The 13,556-nt window shown below is 35.7% G+C and overlaps 2 protein-coding genes across 4 annotated transcripts in view; one reads left to right on the plus strand and one right to left on the minus strand.

Moving 5' to 3' along the window:
- The window catches only part of LOC138701714 (adenylosuccinate lyase-like), a 273,595-nt gene that overhangs the window by 155,253 nt on the left and 104,786 nt on the right, over positions 1 to 13,556 (plus strand). The window lies entirely within an intron of this gene.
- Positions 1 to 13,556, minus strand: part of LOC138701713 (uncharacterized) — a 114,873-nt gene that overhangs the window by 19,378 nt on the left and 81,939 nt on the right. Inside the window, exon 1 of one of the 3 annotated variants that reach the window (XM_069828910.1) lies at positions 2,800 to 2,919. The exons of 1 other annotated variant lie outside the window; for it this stretch is intronic. The gene's annotated coding sequence lies outside the window, so the exon portion shown is untranslated. Of the gene's footprint in view, positions 1 to 2,799; positions 2,950 to 13,556 lie in introns of those variants that run through there. One more of the 3 variants, XM_069828912.1, reaches the window with a different exon arrangement.

Below are 13,556 nucleotides of genomic sequence, written 5' to 3' on the forward strand. Positions count from 1 at the left end.
TGATAATACCCATTGCATTGAATGTATTAGTTCTAATGAACTCATTATTTTCTTGCACAAAGTTAATATTTCTCTACTTCTACCATATTCATAGGTCCGATATGAACACCGTGGTGATAATCAGAAGGAAGAGGCTTTTTCTTGAAAAGCAGCTGCAATAAAAAATTCATACAGCCATTTAAACGGATGGAGAGCCATTATTGTCGAGGATCTTAAAAAAAGATAGTATCTACCGCCATCTTTGAGTAGGAAGAAGCTGTGGCGGATGTATTCCAATGTTACCGCTGTAAAAGAGTAATATTTTCGCAAGATATTCAATACCAATTTCAATGTTGGATTTGGAAAACCAAGCACCGACATCTGTTCAACCTGTGTAAGACTGAAGAATCAAGCAAAAATGAAAAAAAAATGAAGAAAAGAAGCAATCTTTTATCCTTCAGCTCAAAGTTAATAAGAAACGAGCAAAATATTTTCCATCAGTTGCTAAAGAGGATCACAGATGACGAGGTAACTTTGGTTTTGACTGTGAAAACCCAAAAATACCCAAAATAGAGGATCAGTCAGCATAGTATAGCAGATAACTTTACCTACACAATTTCGCTTTTTTGACGATGCTACCTAACAAACAACTAGGCATAAACAATGTTAGGTGCTATGTTTGGACTGAAAATGAGAGGTCTAGAGAATCCAGTGAAATAGCTTCAGCCATTTATGATAGCTTGCAGAAAGTGAATTCAGCCAAAATACGGAAAATACGACACTTTTCAGACGGCTACACTGGTCAAAATGAGAACATGACTATGGTGTCAATGGCAGCAACTTGGTTAGTATTTAAGTCACTAGAGAACATCACTGAGAAGGAAATTCATTTTCCCGTTACTGGCCATTCATTTTTACCAGCAGATAGAGTGTTTGGTTTCATAGAAACAGCAGTACGCAAAGAACAGGAGATTTTGAACCCACAACATTACATAAACATTGTCGGTAAGTATGGCAAGGTGTGCCGCATTGGAAGAGATTGAAATATTTATAATTGGAAAGAATCTTCACTTTCAAATATCTACTGTAAAAAGAATTAAAACACAAAAGATAGACAATAGAACTGTTATATGTGGGGAATCGACTTACATGACTGACACTGCCATTGGGAAAACTATAGTTCGTCGTGGAAAAAGCCTCTCACAACTTGAGCCTATGGTGGTAAATATTGGTGTACCTGTATGCGCTAAAAAGATCACAGACGTTGCTAATCTGTTGGAGAAACGTTTTGGAAGTGAATGGCAACAAGACGACTGTTTGAAATTTTATGCGAATGTACTAAATTCTGGAGCAACTGAAGAAGAAGCAGAGGAAGATTACTGCGAGACTGAGCAATTCATTAACCCTCATGATGAAGTCATTGTGTGAAACCTGTGTTTTTAACTTCGAAAAGCTTGAAAATAAACATTATTTTATATGTAGGCCTATGTCCATATTCTGGAGTAACTGAGGAGAAGCAGAGGAAGATTACTACGAGACTAAGCAATTCATTAACCCCCATGATGAAGTCATTGTGTGAAATCTGTGTTTTTAATTTCAAAAAGCTTGAAAATAAACATTTTATGTGTACGCCTATGTCCATATTCTGGAGTAACTGAGGAAGAAGCAGAGGAAGATTACTGCGAGACTAAGCAATTCATTAACCCCCATGATGAAGTCATTGTGTGAAATCTGTGTTTTTAATTTCAAAAAGCTTGAAAATAAACATTATTTTATGTGTAGGCCTATGTCTAAATTCTGGAGTAACTGAGGAAGAAGCAGAGGAAGAGTACTGCGAGACTAAGCAATTCATTAACCCCCATGATGAAGTCATTGTGTGAAATCTGTGTTTTTAATTTCAAAAAGCTTGAAAATAAACATTTTATGTGTAGGCCTATGTCCATATTCAGGAGTAACTGAGGAGAAGCAGAGGAAGATTACTACGAGACTGAGCAATTCATTAACCCACATGATAAAGGCGTTGTGTAAAAAACTGTTTTAATTCAATAAAACTAGAAAAAAAGCTTATTCATGTTAACAGAAAAATTATTAGTTATTTAACACATGTTCTTATGAGTGATATATCAAAATCAACCATATCCATTATAAACTGTCAAAAATATAATTATTTATGGGGGCACGATTTTCTGAATCTTATTATTTTAGTAGATTTCCACGAACCCCAATCATCTGCTAAAGAAGAGCCACATACATCTTATATCAAAGTAACTGCACGTTTTTCTCATTTTTTTCGAAATGTAGCAAAGTGGATGTGGTAGGTTTTGATACTAGACCCCTCACTTCTCACTTTCGTAGCCGATTTTTTATTTATTTTAGTAGGTTACTTTACGACGCTGTATCAACATCTCAGGTTATTTAGCGTCTGAATGAGATGAAGGTGATAATGCCGGTGAAATGAGTCCGGGATCTAGCACCGAAATTACCCAACATTTGTTCATATTGGGTTGAGGGAAAACCCCGGAAAAACCTTAACCAGATAACTTGCCCCGACCGGGAATTGAACCCGGGCCACCTGGTTTCGTAATTTAGTTCTTTAACATATTATAAATTTATGATTTACTACAGTAATGTATTTATAAATTTTTAAGTAAAGTTGTTGTTAAAATACAGACATATTCCTGTACATTATTTGAATAAATAAAGTTTTGCATTCTTTTCGTATTTGACAACAATCTAATTACAGATGTGCTTCATGTAGACACACTCGTAGCGTTCAACTGTTCGCAACTGGTTCACATAATGGTACGGCATGCTACTTACTTGAAACAATTGAAGTGTCACTTCGATGCGTTGTTTGTCGCTTCACACCAGAGACAAGCACGTTGACTAATAGCGCGGTTTGTGTATCTCCTATTTATACCTTCTGGATTAAGTGTGTACACAAGGCATGTTTGAACACTACTACATACGTGTCAACAAGACTTGTCCTTAGCGTTGTATGAATGGAATATTGTAATATTAGCGAGTTTGTTTATCAGGGTGATAAATGCTCTAAATACTCCGTTTCTTCTGTCATCCACAACAAAATAAAATTAGAACATCGAAATGCGTGGTCGGTTTTAAGATACGTCATTTTAAAGACATTTTCGCGACTGTAACATATTTGTTACAATTCGTGTTCCAACTGTTATTGTTTGTTGTTAAAGTTTATCTCTTTCCATATCATAGGCAGTTTGCTGTGAGGAATAGAGAAATTAAACAGATTCTTGTCTTATTTTCATTGCGATTTCAATCGAAGTTATTATCGTCCTTGTCTCACAACTTTACACAGGCTTGTCTTCAAGGATTAGACTTCACTATTTTAGTCGCCTTGTGTTATGATCGAGTTGGTTTTTACAGAAGCAATGTGTTTTACTATTCAGCCTCTAACTGTCTGATTTACAGTACTGTTGATTATTTGGAAAGAAAGAAATTTGCTTCCAGTCTCATTATAAAACCACGATTGTACAGAATATTCGACTCGAATATAACCTAATTTCAGTTGCCTGCAAAAGTTTAAGGATTTAAATCAAAGGAAGAACCATAATATGATAGGAAAACTTTTAAAGTTTAACTTTTTGCCGTAAGATGGAGCAGAGGTCGAGGAATGTTGAATCGCGGGCAGACATTTATTTTTTTACTATCTCGAATGTGTTCAATTAAAGTGTGAGGGTTTAGTGAGCCCTAAATGCGAATATTATAGCAATTAACCTGCCTTCAAACATAGAAAGTTAGCTCATCAGAGAAGAAAATCTTGGAGAGAAAATCATCTGTACTTGGTTTTTTGAAAGATGGGACATGACAGGAGCGTTGCGATCTGAAAAACAGCTGAATATCACATAGCGTAGTAGGCCTGTTTCTATGGTAACAACGGTTGAGTTGCCAAACTTACCGTTCCCATGTGGCGAGTGCTTAATAGCTCTCTTGGCGACATTTATTGTGCACACAATGTTAGGATTGGTACGTTTCGTCTTTGATTCTCTGTCGATTTTTGTATTGTTTTCTTACATTCGCGTCAATTGCCAATGGATGTTTTAACGTCAGCCATCTTAACGTCAATTGCTAGCTTCCATCAGCTGGCAGCGTGGTAGTCCATATTGGCAACATAGCGCTGTAGTTCCAAGCTCGGCCGCTTAACTGCCATGTCCCATCTTTCAAAAAAACAGGTATAGACAGAAGGTGAGGCATATCATTGGCATACCGCATTTGTGTGAGCTTGTAGTTGAGTAGAGATGACCATGGTCTATATTTCTTCTAGGATGTGAATAAAATCTGTAGGCGGCTTTCTTTTGAACACATAATCAAGTGTTGAACAGATGTACGGCTTATTGTTAAAAATCCAGAATTTTCCCTCAATGTTTGCCCGTGACCGGTCAGTTATTTTGTGTCTTGTGAGTGAAGTGAGCAGAAGTTCTACGTCCCTTGTGTTAGAACGTTACTCTATGGGGCAAGTGAATCTTGTGTGTTTCATTTCAAGTGTAAATCTTACTATAATCCCCCTCGTATTTTTATTAATTGCTATGGCCATCTCACACTCACAAATGGGAGAGTTGGCCATACAATATTCCGGGAGATTTGGCCAGCCACTCAAGAGGCATATTCGAATTTATATTTTGATTTTTCATAGTAAATGTTCTGGCTTTTATCACCTGAATGTGGTATTTATCGATCCGAAAACCTACGATTCGAGTATCGATTTATTATTATTTTTTTATTCTCATTGGTTATTGTTATTATCCTGTGGTCTACATGTCACTATGGGAAGTTACCAGTATTTTAAAATATAAATTAACTTGTCAGTTTTCTTTAATCATTCTTTAATATGCCAAAGTTACCGGTATTAATTGGTAGATTAACTTTAGAGTTATCTTTTGTCATATTTTCACATACCGACACAGTATGAAATTGAAAGGCTTGGTAATATGGAATGTGGAATAAGAATGACCTTAGTAATTGTTTACATGTGTAAATGCATTAATACACTATTAGATATACTTCTTAACTATGAAAATTGTGTGGCCATCTATCCCTGTATCCCATGGCCATCTCTCCCTGACACAAAGGGAAAGATGGCCAGTGTATTGTTTTTTAATGTCAGAGGTTCTCCTCCGAAATGAATTTATTTCATCATAAACACGTGTTATTGTAATGTTTACCTTCAACTTCATTTAACTTGTTTCACGGACACTTTCTTAATAATTCTTCATTATTACAGGGCACTGAAAAAACTATGGCCATCTATCCCGGACTTACCCTATAGATGTTGCACCAATTGTACATAGTTTGCATGCAGTCAACGATGTACAAAATTCGATGAAGTGTTGTCAGAATTTATATCTCTTAAGAAGCCCGCCTGAGTAACTTACGCGGCTCCTATCGAATGAAACTCGAACATTTTCCGCCGGATCCTCTAATACTCTGTGGCTGCCGCCTTGTTTTTTTTAATACATTTCCAATAGCTAAAAATGCATGTCTTTATGATTTTAGCATTTGGAGCATCCCGGCTAAACACTCGTCTAAACCTTTGTACACTAACGATGGATTTTAGATAAACATATCAGATTACGACCTGGCTTTCATCTATGACGCCCGGTAACTTTATTTTTTGTATCCTCTCATTTTTTAAATTCCTCTGTATTGTTTTACGTACCACTTGAGCTTGTCTTGTTAGAAATTCCCTCACATGTAAATAGGGAGTTCACAACTAGTAGTGAAGACCTCTACGCTACCTGTTGAGTCATCCCATAAGGTCGGAGAGAGAGTGAACATTTAGAAGACTAAAATCTTAACGGGAAGTAGAACTAATTATATATACAATTATTATTTTGTCTGAAGAAAATATTTTTCCTTCGATAAGAACTTCATCGTTTCATCAATTTTTTCAACATATATATAATATGTCACGAAATATTTCGATTTTATTTGGAGAGTATAACCATATTTTATGATTTGGAATAAACACCCATTAATTTTTTACTATTACACAGGCGAGTCAGTAAGGTATAAGTCGACGTAGCCAACTACATTTTTAATGAGGTACTTGAAGCTATTTCCGCTAGATGGCACTGTGAAGCAAAGAAGCAGCAGTTGCGAGATGGCGGTACCTCTGCACGAGTGTATGCTACCCCGGATAGTCACAGGTAATGAGTTTTGGGTGCGTCATTAACAGCCCGACACAAAGCGTGCATCCATGCTCGGATCAATTGTACACTCGTACAGAGATACCGCCATCTTGTTACTGCTTCATTGTTTCGCTCGTTGCTTACGAGATTATACAAGCTGGCGCATAGAGCTTGAAAAACGAGTCTGAAGTGGTTCCCTCGCAATGCCAATTCCGCCGCTCGGAGCGCTGTTCTGCCCTATATATTCATAGCAGAACACTTAAAAGACATTGACATTTGGGACATTTAAAGGACTCATCATTGCTTATTAAATGCTTCGTACAATATTTTATGGACAGTAGACGTAATTTGCAAACTTCTACTCCTCAATTATATTACAATAAAAGGCTGTCATTCTTGATATTAAAACATATTACATATAAAATGAGGGACTGTCTGCTCTGTACTTCAGTTCATACACCAAACATTTCCGGAAATAAATTAACTTGACATCTTACATATACGCACTATAGCCTACCCTTTTCACCTAATATTATTAATATTGTTATTAAATAAGATATTGCAACTAATTAAGGTACTGCATTATCTTTAATTTCCTTGAATTCATAATTACGCATTTGCAAGAAGGCCTAACTTTTCCCTCTCTTTTTTAAAAAAATACGGACGTCACAATAACTGAGAAGTATAATTATTGCGCGATTTTTTCTTGCAGTGGTGAAAACATTTCTATAGGCCTACTGATTAATCTATTGAGCATAGTAATAGTAAACGCTGTAGTATTTTAGTGCGTGTACGCCTACTCAGCTCTTGTAAAACGAAATTTTCACTTTCACTTTCAACGGAACACTCACTTATATTCAGTTCTTGTATCTTGCAGTAAATTATCCATTTGTGATCATCTTTCCAATATAACCTCCCATTGAAACGACCACTTAAAATCATGAGCTAGAATTTATTATTTTAAAAACATTTCCACGTACATACTGTTATAATTGTTATGAACCACAATACAATAGACAACACTGTGAAATTGGATTAATTTACCAAGATCAACATCAATACCGGTAGTATAAAATCACATATAGGCCTAGGCTATATTATTTCATTACTTTATGGTATTAATTAGAAGAATTAATTTTGAAGAATTTACAAATATGCTGAAATAATTTATGACACCTCTTATAGAAATGTAAAAATATGTATGTACATTTTGAAACAATGGGTATAGCACCACTTGAAAATGTTGAGCATTTTAACAGTAACTTGTAAATTGTTCCATCACGTTGTCTATAGTGTTCATTTATTGTAGCACTTTTAGAACGAACGTGGTTCACATACATAAGAAGAAATGACGATGGAATGAGTCTAACACATACAGTTTTCTTTAATTTTTAGCAAATGATGAAGTTGAATATATACTGTTACTTCATATCCTAACATAAGTAGAGTTGCCACCATAGATGTAACACCTGAAATGAATATTATAAAATAAATTAATGTATTGGTAATGATACAAGAATAAAAAGAAATTAGGCTAGACATAACCTCACAAAATTACAAACAATGCTAAAACAAAACAAAAAAAAAACTTTACGTATCCGTATATAATAAAACTAGATATTCCAGATATAATTTGTTTCACACGATAACCACCTCAGCCTATTTCGGCAGCAGCCATTATTAGTTACAGTTTGAGGTGCATACTTAATCTCATACTAACCTTGTTAAGTTCTCTAACCTAATTCACTGATAATTACGTAACAATACACAGGTCTAAAATACAGACAAATACACATTAATTACCTAATAAGTACAGCATGAAGATAATTCATTACTTTTGTCGGTATTTTCTAAAAGAGAAAGGGAAAACAGTAACAACATTATCTTCTATGTTTACATCACATCGTTCACATTTTCATTAGGCCTATATCAGTAATGCTTGGTAAGTGAAACAATGCATGAAATTATTTTACATTTCGGGTCACATCATTCGAGAGTCGGAAAATGCAATTCGCCACTTTTAACATAGCATTGCTTGTTATATGAGAGAACTTTGACATTTACCTTAACCTATAAAGATACGACCTGTTGGTACCGAGTTCTTCACATAGCAAAACACAGACAATTTTCGAATATAACTTAGCTGAACAAACTTCAAATAACACTGTAATATGCTTGGCATATTTATAATATTCGTACTCAATCAGTAATGCACAATTAATCGAACTATTTTCACGATGCACAATGCTTTGTAATGGTACTATTCATCATTTCATAGGGCTGAGAGGCGAACCTAGCGGTAGAAATTGTCATGACTCACAGAGACCTACTCTCGATCGTGCTATGCGCCAGCTTGTGTAATCCCGTAAGCAACGGTTTCGCTTATGCATACATCGATAATAGTGCCATCTATCGGTGATAGCTAAGGCGCTCATTCAAAATTGTAGGTCGCTACCAGTGACGAAGTCAGTATTTAAAGAGTGGGTAGGCAAAACGTAGTACATTAGACCTACTATGTTATTAATGTTGAAGAAAATTTTATTCCTGACGCTAAGCGACTTTAAAAAAAGTCACTAAATTATATTTAAATAATTTATAATATATCTACTTAAAAGCGCGGCAAAGTCTGAATGTTCTTTATTGGTCGTGAGTTATGCCTCCTAGCTACATGGAGGGAGTTGCTAGAAATTCCTTCTGACATCGAAGAACTTCACGCTATTTTCCGTTTCCCGCAATCCTCCATCCCCCGTTAAGCCATGGCTGTTGAAAAGGCAGGAGAAAATTTTCCTCACCCGTAGATCCTCATCACCCTGTCCGAGCACATCTGTTGTTGACATGTGCCACCATCTAGCGATTGTTGAGCGAAGAACCCATCAACCCAGTACAATCAGCTGATTTTTTCAATCACCCTGTTACGGCGAAGAAATTTATTGCAGTAGGCCTATGTATAAATTTTTTTCATGAGGATTTCTTTGGGGTAGGCATTGCCTACAAGTAACTTTGACACTGGTAGCTACTTCAGTTTGTTACTTACTGACTCTCCCTTGTATTTTATTTCAAGTTTATTCCTGACTTGTAGATACAGTTAAAGATTCAACGAGGATATCTCTTACGAATCATCCGAGGATATCGTACAATATCTACTGCAGCCTCTCAGGTTATAGCAGATATTGAACCATTATATTTGGTTGGTGAATTTAAAGCAAACATCAGCAATATAAAACAAGGCCGAAAAATCCCTCAGTTTTTGACACATCTCCGTGTAGAAGAACCAGCAAATCCTCTCCAGGCAGGGCATCCATCTTTATACATCCCTGTCTCAAAGAAATTTGTGATGCAGATTCCCATGACTGTTTGATCTATACAGATGGATCGCGTTTGGGTAAACTGTCGAATCAAAATGCCAAAGTAGGCTGTGCCTTTGTTGCCTACAGGAACGACAGCGAACACACCTCAGCCATCTTCAAACTCTCCTCAGAGTGCTCAGTGTTTGCTTTGCGAGAAGCAATCAAATGGTGCAGTCAGTCTGGTTACAGCGCTTGCGTTCACAGTGACTCGCAGTCAGCAGTAATATCAGTTAATGATAAATATAACACTAACATTATAGCCTCGAGATAAGAACTTTAATAATGAAAAGTGCCGTCCATATTTGTATAACTTGGGTCAGAGGGCATACTGGGATAGTTGGAAAGATGGCAGCCAACTCTGATGTGCCACTGTCGTACAATTTATGTCCGATATCCTATATCAAAAAAGTAGCCAAAGAACATTATATGCAAGAATGGAACGAAAGATGGGTCAATAGTGACAAGGGAATTCTTACAAAAGAGCTGTATTTTCCAACGGTCTATGATCGTAATAAATGTAAAGTAATAACGCCAAATTTTGTACTGACACAGTTTTTGACTGGGCATGGAAAATTCGGGGAATACTTAAATAGATTCCATATTAAAGACGATGCAACTTGCGTTTGTGGGGAGGAATCTCAAGATGTCAAACATGTATTATATGATTGTCCAGTCTTTTGCCGTGAAAGATACGAGCTTGAGTTGTTACTGAACACTTTAAATTATACGTTTACCAAACCGTTAACCAATATATGTACTTAACAACTCTAAATCATATAAGTATTTCATGTCATTCTTGAATAGAATATTCGTGAAACTGTAACATGTTAAATTATTCCGGGAAAAAAAAAATCGTATTAGTTCTAATCAACTATAATGAAACTGTAAGTCTTCAATTTCGCATACTATAATATTGTACTATTGGTTTTAATTTTTATTTTAATTAGGCATTTGATTTCTAATTTTGAGCCATTTCTTGTAATACCTGATTATTGCCAATTGTTGTTACTATATAATTAATGTATTTAATTCGCAAATTTTAAGCCATCTCTTAGTATAGCTATTTATTGCTTCTAAAATAACATGTTTATATAGCTATATATATATATATATATATTTCTTCCTATAACCATTAGATATAAATATAGAGACATGCCTTGAGGCTTTATGAAACGATCCATTCTTTCATTAAGGTGCATTCTTGTACATAATTCATGTGAATTGTAACCTTGACAATAATTTTGTATTATAATTTTATTATTGTTTATTGCTTATAAAATATGTATTTTGATGCCAACTATAACCCTAATATACCTCAGGGTGAAATAGGGTTTATTACATTGGATAATAATAAAAAAATGGACAAAATATGTCCTGTACTTAGGTGAAATCGCTGTGCACAGAAAGACAGACAGACAAACAGAGATATAGCATGCCAAAAAACGCTTTTTCGTTATCGGCTACTTAAAACGTGGATTTCTGTGAAAACCTCGAAATCGTTTTCTTGCATAACTACAGTGGGCTAGTTTCTCCTTATACTTGTATAAGTATAATGAAAAAATAAAATAGCAACTACATGGACGGTTGATGCGTGATTTGTCGTTCTAAATATGAATAAAATGTAGAAAACCAATTTCGCTCTTACATATGGACCAAGTAATGTGAAGTCATTGTTTATTCCCCATGTTAAACTACAGACCTAACATTAACAAATATGCTTTTGCGTAAGAAAAATAAAAGACTAATTGTATTTTTCTGTAAATGGAGATGTGGAATTAGTTCAGCTGAAGAGCCGGTAGAAATGTTCATTTTTTCTGGCACGAAATAACGGAATTAAAATCAGCTCATTGCGATACTTCTTGTGGAAGGTCACTTTTTTCTACCTATGCCTCTGCCTTCTGGATGGCTTGGCAATTGGCGTCAACTTCCATGTAATGATAACATCCAGTGTTAAAATGATGCAGTTGGTAAATGCCACACCTCCTAGCGCTGTCTTTAGAGTCGTAGGCAGGATACGTTCAGATTTGTTGGAAGGAAGATTGAATCCAAACGTATACATCCTGTCTATGTCATCTTCGTGGTGCTTCACTGTTATGTAAACTCCGGCGGAGTACGATATAATAGCACCACTTACCACATATAAGGTTGTCTGGAACAAATTGAAACATGTCAGTCATTTCCAGAAAGAATACTTTATATTTGTTCCCTATATTCATTTCTATTGATTTTCGTTAAGTTGCGATTAAGTAGTGTAGACTTGTACAGGGTGTATGTAAAATGCTCCGACAAACTATGAGAGGTGATTTTGGACACAGAAACAACTAAAAAAAATCATAAAAATATACGTATAAAATCGTACTGTTTAATAGCAATCCCCCAATTTACACAATGCATCCAGAATTGCTATAATTTACTTCGTGTAGAGCAGGTTTCCGCAACGGAATGCAGTAGAATAGCCTTGCCTGTAACTCTTCGGCCTAATAATAAACCGTGTATAGTTTTTATACGAGACTTATGCAGCGTAGAGACAGAAAACGTTACTAATAAACCCCTTGTTTAAGCGTTGTATATAGAGAAAAAATTGCCGCTCCTCTAACAGCTGTTCGCATCGTCTGTCATTTTATGATGATGGATGCCTTGTAACCACAGAAGAACACACCAAAGAGCACAGAATAAGTAGAATATTATTGCTGTAGCTTGTACTCTTTGACCAAAATATAGTGTGGTAATCGATCAGAGCCAGTTGTACTATCGATTCTTAACACGACACACTAGAGCGCTCTACCGGATGCAATAGAGAATCTCAGATATTCTATTACCTAATGACGAAACTATGACGTATACTGTTATACACGACGTATGTAGTGATTATTAGTAAGGAATTTACACACGACTTATAAACGAGGCACTCATTGTATAAGAGAGTTAAACGTCTGTATATAGAGTTTTTATTAGTAAGACCGCTAGTGTTTAGATAGCTTGGCTGGTCATAACTAAAGACCGGAATTTAGGTAAAAACCTATTTTTTTTTTTCCTTTATTCATAAAGGCTTGAAATTTAATATTTACATTTTACGTGGAAATATAGGTATAAATAAAGGAGTTTTATAGTGCCTAAAACTGCCTATTTCGACGTTAGTGTCTATTTTTAAGATTTTTTAAATTTTTGCATCATTTTCGTAACTGTTCACTGTTTTTCTTTACATCCTGTACCGTTTACATTCCAAGACGGAACTCCTTCCTAGCAGTGAACAATACAATAGAGGAGTACCTCCGGGCCACCTCTTCTCAGTCTTTCAATCCTAAAATTCCAACTTTCAGTCGGCCTGGCTGGCGTAGTTGGTATAGCGCTGACCTTCTGTACTCGAGGTTGCGGGTTCGATCGTGGCCTAGGTCAATGGCATTTAAGTGTGCTTAAATACGACAGGCTCATGTCAGTAGATTTACTACTATGTAAAAGAACTCTTGCGGGACAAACTATTATTATTATTATTATTATTATTATTATTATTATTATTATTATATCTTCCTCTGTCTCTCACCAATTTAACACAAACTCGCATTGTGACTACCTCATACATCCCCTTTTTTTCTTGTTAGTAACAGATGAACTTTCCTGGCTTATTGCGCATACGTTATGACTAGAGAGCGGAATTTTAGGCCCTAAAAAGTGTCATTTTAGGCGCCTAAAATAGGCTCTTAAACTCCTTTATTTAGGCTTTATAAAATAAAAAATATTTTTTTTTTGTTAAAGTTACTAATGTAAGAGTGTTTTTCATTCTTACAAATGTATTATTTTTCCCTGCAAGTGCGTAATATACTATTGCCAAAACGTTAGTACCGGTACCGTAATGGAACTAGTAAAAGACATAGTAGATGATCAGCACCAATTGTGGCTATTGTGTCGCTGTGTGAAAATTGTGCTGTTCCCATACTATCTCAGAAGAATGGATCGCGCTCTTTCAGTGCATAGGCGCCGTACCGCCATTGTTCAGTTGAACCTTCTCTCCACGCTGTGCTCAGTATGCAGAGTTTGCCAGCAAAGAGCGTGGAAGCTCCGTAGTATGACG

Source organism: Periplaneta americana, chromosome 6 (assembly GCF_040183065.1).
Source record: "Periplaneta americana isolate PAMFEO1 chromosome 6, P.americana_PAMFEO1_priV1, whole genome shotgun sequence".
Taxonomy (NCBI): Eukaryota; Metazoa; Arthropoda; class Insecta; order Blattodea; family Blattidae; genus Periplaneta; species Periplaneta americana.